Genomic DNA, 13,887 nt, shown 5'->3' with positions numbered 1-13,887 from the left:
CAGAGCCAATGCAATGCACAAATTCATTCTTTTGTTCAACAAATATTTGCTAAGCATCTTTTATGTGCCAGGCACCATTCTAGGCATTCAGGTAACATGAGTGAACAAAACAAGATTCTTGCCCTCTTGGAGCTGATGCCCTAATGAGATAAGACAGAAAGCAGAAGATAAAGTTAATATAATAAACACCTCTGTATGCCAGAAAGGGATGTGAGTGCCATGGAAAATGGTAAAGTGGGTCAGGGCAAGGAGATTTGTTGTATCAGGGAAGGGGGGAGGATATTGAACAAGGTAGTCAGGATAGGCCCTGTTGAGAAGGAGAGAGTTAGCCACACAGATTTTAAGAGAAAGGGTATTCTAAGCAGAAAGAACAGTGAGTGTGAAAACACCAGGATGGGATGGAGTATGCCCGGCATGTTCAAGGGACTTCAGGGAAGCCAGAATGGTTGTGGGAGAGTAAGTTAGAAGAAGAGTGGAAGGAGATGAGGTGGAGTGCAATGATTCCATCTCGGCCCACTGCAACCTCTGCCTCCCGGGTTCAAGCGATTCTCCTGCGTCAGCCTCCCGAGCAGCTGGGATTAAGGCATGTGCCACTACATACAGCTAATTTGGTGTTTTTAGTAGAGACGGGGTTTCTCCATATTGGTCAGGCTGGTCTTGAACTCCCGACCTCAGGTGATCTGCCTGCCTCGACCTCTCAAAGTGTTGCGATTACAGGCATGAGCCATTGCACCTGGACTAGGACGCTGGTTTTTACTCTAAATAAAATGGGGCAGTGGCAGGAGAGGTGTGTAGGGAGAAGCAGGGAAATGCAGGGCTTTGAGTAAAGGAGGGATATGATCTAATATATCTATGAAAGGGCTTGATTCTTGGTGCCTTGTTGAGAATGACTTTAGGAGGGGTGAGAATAGAGCCACGGAGCTCAGTAATCTAGGCAAGAGAGGATAGATGGTGACCATGATGGAAGCAGTCGAGATGATTAAAGCTGTCCCTTCTGAATATATTTTGAAGGTAGAAGGAGCAGGATTTCCCTGATGCATAGAGTATAGGGTGTGAGAGGAGGAAAGTCACAGATGATCCATGTTTTCTGGCCTGAGCAACTAGTTGGATTAAGTGCCCTCAACTAAGATAGGGCAGTTGCAGATTCCTGCATAAGCTTTTCCCCCAACGTCATGTAAGGTTTAGTGGGATCTGGGATGGAGGAACGTGGTCAAGAGTTCCGTTTTGGACCTGTTGAGTCCAAGATGTCAATTGGACTCAATTCTCAATTCAAGCAGAGATGGCAGTAGCCAGTTACCCAGAGTCTGGAGTTGGGAAGAGAGGTCTGGGCTGGAGATACATGTTTGGGAATCGTTGGTGTATGTATCTTGTTCAAAGCCATGAGACGAGGTGAGATTATCACATGGGAGAATATAGATAAGAAAGAGAAAAGTCACATTAATTGATTGAAAGAGAAAAATCAGACGATCATCTCAACAGATGTCAAAAAAGATGTGATAAACCTCAAACACTGGTAACCGATGAAGAAACAACAGGCCAGGCACGGTGGCTCACACCTGTAATCCCAGCACTTTGGGAGGCCAAGGTGGGCGGATCACGAGGTCAGGAGATCGAGACCATCCTGGCCAACACAGTGAAACCCTGTCTCTACTAAAAATACAAAAAATTAGCTGGGCGTAGTGGCACACACCTGTAGTCCCAGCTACTAGGGAGACTGAGGCAGGAGAATCACTTGAACCCCAGAGGCAGAGGTTGCAGTGAGCCGAGATCGAACCATTGCACTCCAGCCTGGGTGACAGAGCAAGACTCCATATCAAAAAGAAAAAAAAAAGAAAGAAAGAAAGAAAGAGAGAAAGAAAGAAAAACAAAAAGAAAGATAAATGAACTTTTAAGGAAAAAAGGAAGACCTGAATACATATTGAAAGATATCACATCCTTAAATGGAATGTGTGTATTTTTTTCCTTTTTTTTTCTCAAATTACAAAGCAATATAGGCTTATTGAAGAAGTAAAATGGTACAATGAAGTGCAAAGAAAAAGTTAATCACCATTTCATCCTCAACGCAATCCCCTTTGAGTTAACACATGTTAACATCCTGGCATTTATTCCTTCATACCTTTTTTCATAGCTCATTCAATATTACAAACATTTACGGAGACCACAACTATAGAAGTTTGTTTGTATGTGTTTGCTTTGACAAAATAGAATCATACTTACACATTACCAGCTCTTTAAAATTTATCACCATATGATATGCATCTCTACAAATATGTAGATATGGATTCAACTCTAGCTTTTTCTCTTCTCATATATATTGTAGCATATATATACACACACATTATACGTGTGTATTATATTTTAGGTATATATGCATATAATGTATTCATATACATATTAATATGTATAGATATTAACAGAATATCATTGTGGTAGCTAAAAAACATTAGATCCACTTTTTCTTCTCCTCTTCTCCTTTCAGATTCTACCCAAATCTCACACCCTCACACCCAACTCGACAAAATTCGTGTTAACAACCCAATGTAGAGCATTCCAAACTTTTTTCCCAAACTCATGTAATTATAAACAAATAGAAGCTTGTGTACAAATATATATGTTTACACACACACACACACACACATCCACACACAGTCATGTGCTGCATAACCACATTTTGGTCAATGACAAACCACATATACCACAGTGGCCCCAAAGAAACAAAGAATTATAATACCATATTTTTGCTGTACGTTTTGTATGTTTAGGTATGCAACTGTGTTACAATTGTCTACAGTTTTCAGTACAACAACATGTTATACAAGTTTGAAGCCTAGGAGCAACAGACCATACCATATAGTCCAAGTGTGCAGTAGGAGCCTCTACCACCTAGGTTTATGTAGGTACACTCTATGATATTCATGCAACAACAAAACTGCTTAACAATACATTTCGAGAAAGCATCCCCATCTTTCTCACTTGACACCTTGTAGTGATCCTTCTAACTCACATGCAGTAGCTCTAATTCTTTCTTCTTGGTAACTGCATAGTACTTTTTTTTTTTTTTTTTTTGAGACAGGGTCTTACTCAGTTACCCAGGCTGGAGTGCAATGATATGTTCATGGCTCTCTGCAGCCCCAACCTCCTGGGCTCAAGTGATCCTCCCACCTCAGCCTCCCGAGTAGCTGGAACTATAAGCGTGCACCACCATGCCTAGCTAATCTTTGTATTTTTGGTAGAGACAAGGTCTTGCTATGTTGCCCAGGCTGGTTTTGAACTCCTGGGCTCAAATGATCCACCCGTCTCAGCCTCCCAAAGAGCTGGGTTTCCAAGCATTAGCCACCATGCCCGGCAACTGCATAGTATTTTATGATGCAAATACACACACATTTTTTGTTCAGCCATTCCCTTATGGATGTATATTCACTTTGTTTTTAGGTTTTTGTTACTATAATTCTGCAGTAAACAACTTTATGTATAGCTCTCCATATTGATTATTTTATTTTTACTACTAGAATCTCAGGAGTGCAATCATTGGGTTAAAGTGTATGAGGATTCTTTATTTTAATGGATTCTGCTTGGCTTTTGTTTTTCTCAAAATGCGACAATTCGCATTTTCACAAGTAATGCATGAGAATGCAATAGATAATATCATTCTTTCTAACTTCTGCCAATCTGTTGCATATAGAGTCATATCTCATTATTATTTTATTGCAATTCCCTGGCTGTCACTGAGTTGGGTACCTTTTCATATGTTTGCCAGCCATTTGGATTTGCTATTTGGTTTATTTCCTTTTTCATACTTATTGCCCTTTATAAAAATTGGAATGGTTTATCTTTTTCTTATCAATTTGTAAGAATTCATTATATATAAGAAATATTAACCCAATATCTGTTATCTACATTGTATATATTTTTCTAAATGCCTTTTGACTCTCGACTTTGTTTGGGTACCTTTCACCATATAAAGGTTTGAAATTTTCATGTAATCAAATAAGTCTATCTTTTATACTTTCCAGGTTTCTGGTTTTAGTTTAAAAGATGTTCTCTGTCCCCTAGATTTGCATGCAGTCACTTAATTTTTTTTTTAACTTGTTGTTTACATTTATGTTTTTAATCCATTTGGAATTTACTTTTGGATTTGTTGTGAAATTGAGATACAAGTTCATTTTGTTCCAGATGAATAGGCAGTTATGGCGGCAATACTTATTAAGCAAGCCATTCTTTCCCACACAATTGAAATACTACCTTTGTCACATATTAAATTATGATATATACTGAGATCTATTTTTGGATCCACTCTTCTGTTCCACTGATTTGTCTGCTCTTATGCCAATACCATGTTGATTGTATTGCAGTGATTTTTATTACAGTGGCTTTCAGTTGAAGGCAAGTCTCTCATTATTTATCTTCTGCATACTTTCTTTGTTATTCAGGCACTTACATTTCCATGTGGCTTTTAAAATAGTTTTATCCAACTCATTCAGCCCCCTAAAAAGGGAAGAATTTTGCTATATTTATTTAGGGGAATATTATTAGTTTTTTAATTTGTAAAAGTTTTAGTCTTTCTTTCTTTCTTTCTTTTTCTTTCCCATTTATTATATCTTAAAAATTAGCAATAATTTATATATAGTCACTGCTTAAATTTCTCCAATTGTCTCAGGATTGTTTAATTTATTTTTTAGACTTAGGCTCTAAATAGGCCATAAATTGCAGCTGGTAGTGATAGGTGTTTAAATCTTTTTTAATCTGTTGACATCTCCTTTGTTATACGTTTTCTTGCAATTTACCAAAGAAAATAGGTTGTCCAGCAGCATTTTCCTAACCCAAATTTTGATAAGTGTACCTCTATGGTGTCATTTAATGTATTCTTCTGTCTCCTGTAGTTCCTGAATGTTGGTGGTTAGATCTAGCACTTTGATCAGACTCAGGTTCAATTTTCAGGCCAATATTTGTCATAGAAGGTGACATGGGAAGTCTGATTGTCTCTCTTTGTTGTTTAGCACACCTATATCCACTGATTTGTTAGGACTTGCACAGTGGTGATATTTTGACTCCATCATTCCTTCTCATTGTTAACTGAAGCAGCTTTAGAAGTTTCTTCCACAATGGTGCAATGTCCTCTTCAACCATCTGGTACCTAGAGGTGCAGGTTATGCAGGGAAATAAGATAAGGAACTAATTTCAGATGAGTTGGTTTCCCAGAATCCTATAACAGGGACTACTGTGTTTTATTTTGTTGGTGTGTTTCATTATAAACTAGTGGATATCAACATACGTATTTGTTTTTTGTCTATGGTAGCTATTATTTTTTGTTTCATTGGCCTATGGGACAGAACTTCTTCAGATTGGATCTTGGACTCTTTGGACACATCCCTGGGACCTCTGGGGTCAAACCAGAGAAAAGAAAGCTCAGGTACTTATGGTAGGCTGTGTGTTTCCTGCCCTAGACCTGTCAAGGCTGTAATGCAAGGGGCCCTGCTGTCTTCCAGGGAAAATGGTATTTGGGAACACCATTTATGCATTTGGCGTTATGGGCTTAGTTATTGTTTCTGAGTTTTTTCAGTAGACAGAGTAGAAAATGGTATTTGTTTATAAGATTACGTATGTTGTGACTTTATACTAATAGTTGCAGTTCGACTACAGGGTTTTTGTCTAACCCATCGATATCTTTTCTCCCACACTGAAAAATTGCAGAATGACTTGTTTACTTTAAACCTCTTTGTGTACACTACAGTCTCAAAATAATGATTTTCATACTAGTTCTGAAACATGAGATTTTTGAGCAGCTTAAGATATTTTTTGCAATTCTTTTTGCCCTTAGGGAGTATCCCACTAGGGATGGGCTATCAAATTACTGTGCTTTCAAGTTGCTCTAAATAGGTTCTCTCTGTGTGACTGTGCCACCAACCTAATTCCAGTTGTGTTGGGTTCATTTGCTTTATTTTACTTTCCATTTTAAGGGATTGCTTTTTTAAAATTTAATTTTGCTGGCCAGGCATGGTACCTCTGTAATCCCAGCACTTTGGGAGGCTGAGGCAGGAGGATCACTTGAGCTCAAGAGTTTGAGACTAGCCTAGGCAACATGGTGAGACCCTGTCTCTACAAAGTAATAATAATAATAACTTTGTTATATGATTTTGTAATATATATATGGTCTTAAAGGGTAATCTATAAGCAAGATATATCCAGAAAAGTCCAGCTTCTGTCTCTGTTACTTCCCAATAAAGTCATTCAAAGCTGCTTCTGTAATTACTTTCCAGTTTTATTTATTTATTTATTTTGAGATGGAATCTCCCTCTGTTGCCCAGGTTGGAGTGCAGTGGCACCATCTCAGCCCACCACAACCTCCGCTTCCAGGGTTCAAGTGATTCTCCTGCCTCAGCCTCCTGAGTAGCTGGGACTACAGGCGCATGCCACCATGCCCGGCTAATTTTTGATTTTTAGTAGAGATGAGGTTTCACTATGTTGGCCAGGCTGGTCTCGAACTCCTGACCTCATGATCTACCCGCCTCGGCCTCCCAAAGTGCTGGGATTACAGGCATGAGCCACCGTGCCAGGACTTCCATTTTTAAATATAGGTAGATATAGATTTATGCACATGTATATACATACGTAGCATGTATTTGTATGTGTATCTCTTCTTTCTTAATTAAATGGTAGAAAACAGTATATGCTTCTCTGCTTCTCGTATTCTCATTTAACAAACAATCCCAGAGACCACTCTCCCTCCTTGCTCTTTTGAATTTTGATGTTTTCATCCAGTGGAGTTGCCATCTCTTTCAGCTCCTTCTCGGTCTTCAATTAGCCAGCATGTCCTGAGTTGGCTCTTCAGTTTCATTTTATTTATTTTATTTTATTTTTTGAGACAGAGTCTCATTCTTTTGCCTAGGCTAGAGTGCAGTGGCACCATCTCTGCTTACTGCAACCTCCACCTGCCTCCCAGTTTCAAGTGATTCTCCTGCCTCAGCCTCCCGAGTAGCTGGGATTACAGGTGCCCGCCACCACGTCTGGTATTATTAGTAGAAATGGGGTTTCACCATGTTGGCCAGGCTGGTCTCGAACACCTGACCTCAGGCTATCCGCCCATCTTGACCTTTGTTTTTTTGTGTGTGTGTGTGCTAACTTTTCTCATCCAAGGACAAGGTATATGAAAACGTAGGACTATCAGTCATGTTTCATGTTAGTAAATAATTTAATTCAATTTCAATCCAAATCCTAACAGGACTTTTTAAGGAAATTTAGTAAGCTGGCTAGACAATCATGGAAAAGAGAAATGGACTCAGGTGGCCAAGAAAATTTTGAAATAATAAGAAAAATGAGGGAAGACTTTCCCTACCAGATATTGAAGCATATCCTGAGAGTCTATAATGTAGACAAACTTTACTAAGATGTTATAAGACATCTGCTCCTGGCTATGAGGAAGCAACAGAGCCCAGATTCAGCCTCCTCCCTAAAAACCATATTACTAGACAAAATACACAAAATAACAATTTTCAGGCATTGGACAAAGGACAACATAGAGAAGGAAAATAAAATAAGGGGAACTCTAATGTTGCCAGCTTACTGCCAGGAGAGAATTTCTCAGCTGTATCTCATGGAACGAGCACCCAGAGTGCAGAGTCTGAAGGGGTCAAAGGAGCTAGGATTTGTGGGGCAGGGCCAAAGAGTAATGAGCCACATCGGGAGGACCCTGAAGATCTGCAGAGGGCTCCCCTTCAGAGTTTAGCTTAGTATCAATCAGTTTATGTGTGCCTTAGTCAGCTTGGCCTGCTGGAATATACACGGGGAGGCTTAAACAACAAACACTTATTTCCCACAATTCTGGAGGCTGGCAGTTTGAGATCAGGGTGCTGGCATGGTCAGGATCTTGATGAGGACCCTCTTCCTGGTGATGTCCTCTTCCTTGTTATTTGCATATAGAGAGGCAGAAGTAACAATTCCTCCTCTTTTTATAAGGGCGTTAATTTAAGGTTAAGGCCCCACTCTCACGAACTAATCTAACCCTAATTACTTCCCAAAGGCCTTATCAACGAATACCATTACATTAAGGTTTAAGTTTTCACTGTATGAATTTTGAGGGGGACACAAGCATTCAGTCCATAGCAACATGTATGGGAAAATTACATGAAGTGTGGGGAAGATCACCAGAATGGATCAGGTAAAGCAATAGCCAGAACTAGCCCTAGGCTAAAGATTGGTCTGGATCCAACTGACAAAGCGTAAAGGCAAGCTTTGAAAGGATTGAATTCATTCAACATACCAGGATAGGGGTTTTCTGCCATCATCTTCACACAGAAGCATTGATTTTGACAACTACCCCTAGATGACAGTACCTTTGTGGGAGTCTGAGAGTCCAGCAGACAAGTTCTAGTACACTGTGGAGCAAAAAGTCTGATAATAGATGCATTGAAGAGGGTAAGAAGAACAATTTCACTTTAACCGTGTTACCTTTCCCCCAAGGTAGCACAGTTTCGTGTCAAGAGAGACTCCTTCAGCCTGCAATTTCTCCTATAGGGGAAAGTGAATGCATAGCAAGCAAGTACCTGACTTATCCAGTCATGAAGAGTGCTACTTGAGAGGTCCACCTCTTTCTTACCTTACACAGAATACTGAGGTGACTGGCACAGCCAAAAAGTTCAGAAAGTTGGGAGCAAGGAAGAGAGCTGGGGATTCGCATTAACCAGGGCTCAGAACTCAATAAAGGGCCATGGATCTTACCAGCTCCCTTGCTTGGCAGGTTCCATCAGGAAGCCCTCCTATGGGTTACTGGAAATGCTTTGTTTACAGAATCCCTCAGCTTGCTCACAGGCACCCTAAATGCTTTGCATGTCCCACCCTTCTCCACCCCATGGTCCTTATGCATCTCACCACAAATGCAAGTACAAGCCTCTGCAGATGGCTCATGACCATGTGCAGAAAGCCATCCTAACTCTGTGAGATTGGGACAAGGCACATAAACGACCATTTCAGAGAACAGCCTTAAAAAAAAGATCAAGAGAAGGAATACAATCTTAGGAATCTCCGCCTCCGCAAGTGGTAACAAGAAGTGTGAACCAGACCCATTAATAGGAAAGGACTGAGAAAACCTCAGAATCCCTATTCAGGCCTAATAGTGCAGGTATTTCTCTCCCAAAGTTAGTCAACAGAGACTGGAGAGGATGATTGCGTCTTCAAATGAAAAACAAAAACAAAACTAACAAAAACAACAATGCAAGATCCTAATGTAATTGAAAAATCAAGGGCTGGGCGCAGTGGTTAACACCTGTAATCCCAGCACTTTGGAAGGCCAAGGTGGGCAGATCACAAGGTCAGGAGATCGAGACTATCCTGGCTAACACGGTGAAACCCTGTCTCTACTGAAAATGCAAAAAATTAGCTGGGCGTGGTGGTGGGCACCTGTAGTCCCAGCTACTCAGGAGGTTGAGGCAGGAGAATGGCGTGGACCTGGGGGTAGAGCTTGCAGTGAGCCGAGATTGCACCACTGCACTCTAGCCTGGGCGACAGAGCAAGACTCTGTCTCAAAAAAAAAAAAAAAAAAAAAAAAAAAGAAGCAAGAAAAGAAAAATCAAGGAAACATGATACTAACAGAGGAGACCACCCCTCCTATTGTCTTATCCCCAATTTCTACATCCAAAAAAAGAAGTAAAAACTAAAAGGCGGAAATGAAATCCACAGGCAGACAGCCCAGCACTGCTGGTGCCACACCCTAGGCCTGGTAGTTAAAGATCAACCCCTGACCTAACCGGTTATGTTATCTGTAGATTCCAGACATTGTATGGAAAAGCATTGTGAAAATCCCTGTCCTGTTCTGTTCCCTTCCGATTACGATTACGAATGCATGCAGCCCCCAGTCACGTACTCCCTGCTTGCTCAATCAATCACAGCCCTCTCACACGGAACCCCTTAGAGTTTAAGCCCTTAAAAGGGACAGGAATTTCTCATTCAGGGAGCTCAGCTTTTGAGACGCAAGTCTGCTGAAATTCCCGGCTGAACAAAGTTCCTTCCTAATTTAACCTGGCGTCTGAGTTTTGTCTATGGCTCATCCTGCTACAATTCTTGGTTCCCTGACTGGGAAGCGAGGTGATTGGCGGACGGTGGAGGCAGCCCCTTAGGCAACTTAGGCCTGCCTTGTGGAGCATCCTTGCAGGGGACTCTGACCAGCCTGAGGGATGTGGATCCAAAGAGTGCTCCCAGGTAGGCAATTGCCCCGGTAGGACGCCTCGCCAGAGCAGAGTATGGCAGGCCCCCGTGAGGATCAACACAGTTCCTGAAAACTGGGAAGGAGTTGACACTTGGAGTCCAGACATCTGAAACTTGGTAAGTCTGGCCTTTGGAACTTGCCCACTCCATTTGAGTGGAAGCGTGGCCTGATCACCCACGGTGTGCCTATACCGACACTTTGGTTTTTGTTTTTGACTTGACTTGGATTGCTTGATACTTTGGTTTTGGTGTTGACCTGGTTTGGATTTCTTGATACTCTGATTTGGGTTTTGATTCTGGTTTGGTGTAAACTGTAAAAGTGTGTGTGTGTGCCCTTTTTACCCGTTCTTTGTTTTGTGGCATGTATGTGGTGTTAGTGTGGTGTTTTGTCTCAAGGAAGCATGGGTCAGTCACAAAGTAAGCCCACCCCACTAGGAACTATGTTGAAAATTTGAAGAAAGAATTTAAGGGAGATTACAGTGTTACCATGACATCAGGAAAACTTAGAACTTTGTGTGAAATAGACTGGCCAGCATTAGAGGTGGGTTGGCCATCAGAAGGAAGCCTGGACAGGTATCTTGTTTCAAAGGTATGACACAAGGTAACCTGTAAGCCAGGGCATGTAGACCAGTTCCTGTACATAGACACTTGGTTACAGCTGGTTTTAGATCCCCCCCCCACCCCCGCTTGAAAGAATAGCAGCATACATGGCTGGCAGAGGCAAGGAAGGACCAGCAGAGAGAGAGAGGAAAGAGAGAGGAAAAGAGGCAAAGAGAGAGAAGAAGAGACAGAGAGGAAGAGACAGAGAGACAAAAAGGGAATCAAGGAGCGAGAAAGAGAGAGAGAATCCAGATGTGGTGACTCACAGCTGTAATCCTAGCATTTTGGGAGGCCGAGGTGGGCAGATCACCTGAGGTCGGGAGTTTGAGACCAGCCTGGCCTACATGGTGAAACCACGTCTTTATTAAAAATACAAAAATTAGCTGTGCGTGATGGCAAGTGCCTATAATCCCAGCTCCTTGGGAGGCTGAGGTGGGAGAATTGCTTGAACCTGGAAGGCGGTGGTTGTAGTGAGCCGAGATCACGCCACTGCACTCCAGCCTGGGCGACAGAACAAGACTCTGCCTCACAAAAAAAAAAAAGAGAGAGAGAGAAAGAGAGACGCAGAGAGAGAAGAGACAGAGTCACAAGGAAATTCAAAAAGAGAGACCGAAAGTCAAAGAGAGAAAGAAAGAAAGCAAGAGAGAGATACACAAGTTAAGAAAAAAAAACATGGCCGGGCGCGGTGGCTCAAGCCTGTAATCCCAGCACTTTGGGAGGCCAAGACGGGCGGATCACGAGGTCAGGAGATCGAGACCATCCTGGCTAACACGGTGAAACCCCGTCTCTACTAAAAATACAAAAAAAAAACCTAGCCGGGCAGGTGGCGGGCGCCTGTAGTCCCAGCTACTCCGGAGGCTGAGGCAGGAGAATGGCGTAAAACCCGGGAGGCGGAGCTTGCAGTGAGCTGAGATCTGGCCACTGCACTCCAGTCCGGGGGAAAGAGCAAGACTCCGTCTCAAAAAAAAAAAAAAAAAGAAAAGAAAAAGGAAAAAAAACAGTGTACTCTATTCCTTTGAAAGCCAAGGTAAATTTAAAACCCGTAATTGATAACTGAAGGTATTCTCCGTAACCCCGTAACACCCAAATACCACTTTGTTGTCAGTGTAAATAACGGTGTATTCCAAAAGCACTGAGGTCACTGATAACCAATAGCCCTCCTATCAAAAATCCTTAACCCAGTAACCTGTGGATGGCCCAAGTGCATTCAATCTATAGCAGCAACTGCTTTGCTAACAGAAGAAAACAGAAAAATAACTTTTAGAGAACCCTCATTGTGAACACACCTCAGCAGTTCTAAAGCATCCTAAGTAAAAAACAAAGACAAACAAACAAAAAAGTCAAAAAGGTAGCTTACTAACTTAAAAATCTTAAAATATAGGGTTATTCTGTTAAAAACAAAAAAAACAAAAAAACAAAGATGATTTAACATTAACCACTGAAAATTCCCTTAACCCAGCAGGTTTCTTAACAGGGGATCTAAATCTTAATTACCATACAAAGGTCTGACCAGACCTAGGAGAAACTCCCTTCAGGACAGGACAATAGATGGTTCCTCTTGGGTAACTGAAAGGGTGGGGGGGAAAAGCCATCTATACCAATTCTAAGTTAATTTGAACTAATCAAGGTCTTATTAATAGCAAAGGATAATTGAAATCCCAAACTTACAAGGTTTTTAACAAAAGTAAAGTTTGCTAAAGTTAACAGTGTAACATGTATTATACTAACTTCTAATCTTATGGCCTTAGACAGTCTAGTCCACAGACATAAAGGAAGTTTGCTTTGGAAAAGAATGATTATCATCTTCGAAAAAATGAAAAAAAAGTGGGGGCAGAATTTATGTAAAAAGAATGTTATATGGTAAATTCTTGTTCTGAAATAAATTAACTGGTTGTTTAAAGAAAGAAATGTTTGTAATAAGGAAGTTGAGGCATGTGGAGGAATTGTCTGCGAAAGTCGTGAAAAAAACTTATAAAAAAAAATTTATGCAAGAAATGTTGTATGCTTTAAAAGTAATCAGGTCTCCTGAATGTAAAACTATTGAAGAAACAGCTTATGTGCAAGGTGTATAAGGAAAGTAAAACATACCTTTGGTAAAAGGATTATAAGGAAGCATAACAATGTGGATTTTTACCTACATTAAAACGTAAAAAAAAAAATTTTGTTTTGAAGGTTTAAGCAAGTTTTGTTTTGTTTTGTTTCTTTTAAGGAGTCTTGCTCTGTCACTCAGGCTAGAGTGCAGTGGTGGGATCTTGGCTCACTGCAAGCTCTGTGTCCTGGATTCAAGCCATTCTCCTGCCTCAGCCTCCCGAATAGCTGGGACTACAGGCACCTGCCACCACACCTGGCTAATTTTTTTTTTTTGTATTTTTAGTAGAGATGGGGTTTCACCGTGTTAGCCAGGATGGAGTTTAAGCAAGTTTTAAAACATTAATTGTAAAGGAAATTCTGTGTGTAAACATATTGGCTAAAGGGGTATCATCCAGTTTTTCTGTGAACTGAACATTAAAATAAAAACACAATGCGTTTTTCTTAAAGCACTAACCTGCTCTTTTTTTATTTTTTTTATTTTTTATTTTTTGAGACGGAGTCTCGCTCTGTCGCCCGTGCTGGAGTGCAGTGGCCGGATCTCAGCTCACTGCAAGCTCCGCCTCCCGCGTTTACGCCATTCTCCTGCCTCAGCCTCCCAAGCACGAACCTGCTCTTTAACAAAAATTATAAAAGGTTAAAAAGGTCTGTAAAAATCTTACTTTATGGTCCGACGTTAAAAATTGAATAAATATGTCTATAAGATTATTAAAACGAAGTTTAACATTAATAACACACTAATATAAAGGTGAAATTTAGCTTATCTGGTATAAAAATCATACAGAAAGCACTGTAAAATATAAAATGGTGCTTGGATTTCTTTGGTCTAAAAACTAATAAAAATAGGTGCTAAAGGAAATTATTCAGTAAAAAGGCATCAATGACTATAAAGTCCACTGCTGATGTCCCCACATTTAAAACAAAAGGTCAATTTCTTAAAAATTATAAACTTGGTTTAGCACATGTACCACCCCTAGGATTTCCGGTAAACCAGCACCAGCG

General features: G+C 40.8%; 1 long non-coding RNA gene across 1 annotated transcript; it reads right to left on the bottom strand.

Moving 5' to 3' along the window:
* Positions 1–484: 484 nt before the first annotated feature.
* On the bottom strand, positions 485–13,154 carry LOC117086305. The gene is made up of 3 exons (XR_004438270.1): positions 13,140–13,154; positions 6,503–6,506; positions 485–593 (listed from the first exon to the last, which is right to left on the bottom strand). It is a non-coding gene; the product is annotated as an uncharacterized LOC117086305 (long non-coding RNA).
* Between the last annotated feature and the right edge of the window lie 733 nt (positions 13,155–13,887).

The sequence above is a fragment of the Trachypithecus francoisi genome, unplaced genomic scaffold, assembly GCF_009764315.1.
Source record: "Trachypithecus francoisi isolate TF-2019V2 unplaced genomic scaffold, Tfra_2.0 Lachesis_group1, whole genome shotgun sequence".
NCBI classification, from domain to species: Eukaryota; Metazoa; Chordata; class Mammalia; order Primates; family Cercopithecidae; genus Trachypithecus; species Trachypithecus francoisi.
The sequence above is the reverse complement of the archived record's forward strand: the minus strand, read 5'-3'. Positions and strand labels throughout refer to the sequence as shown.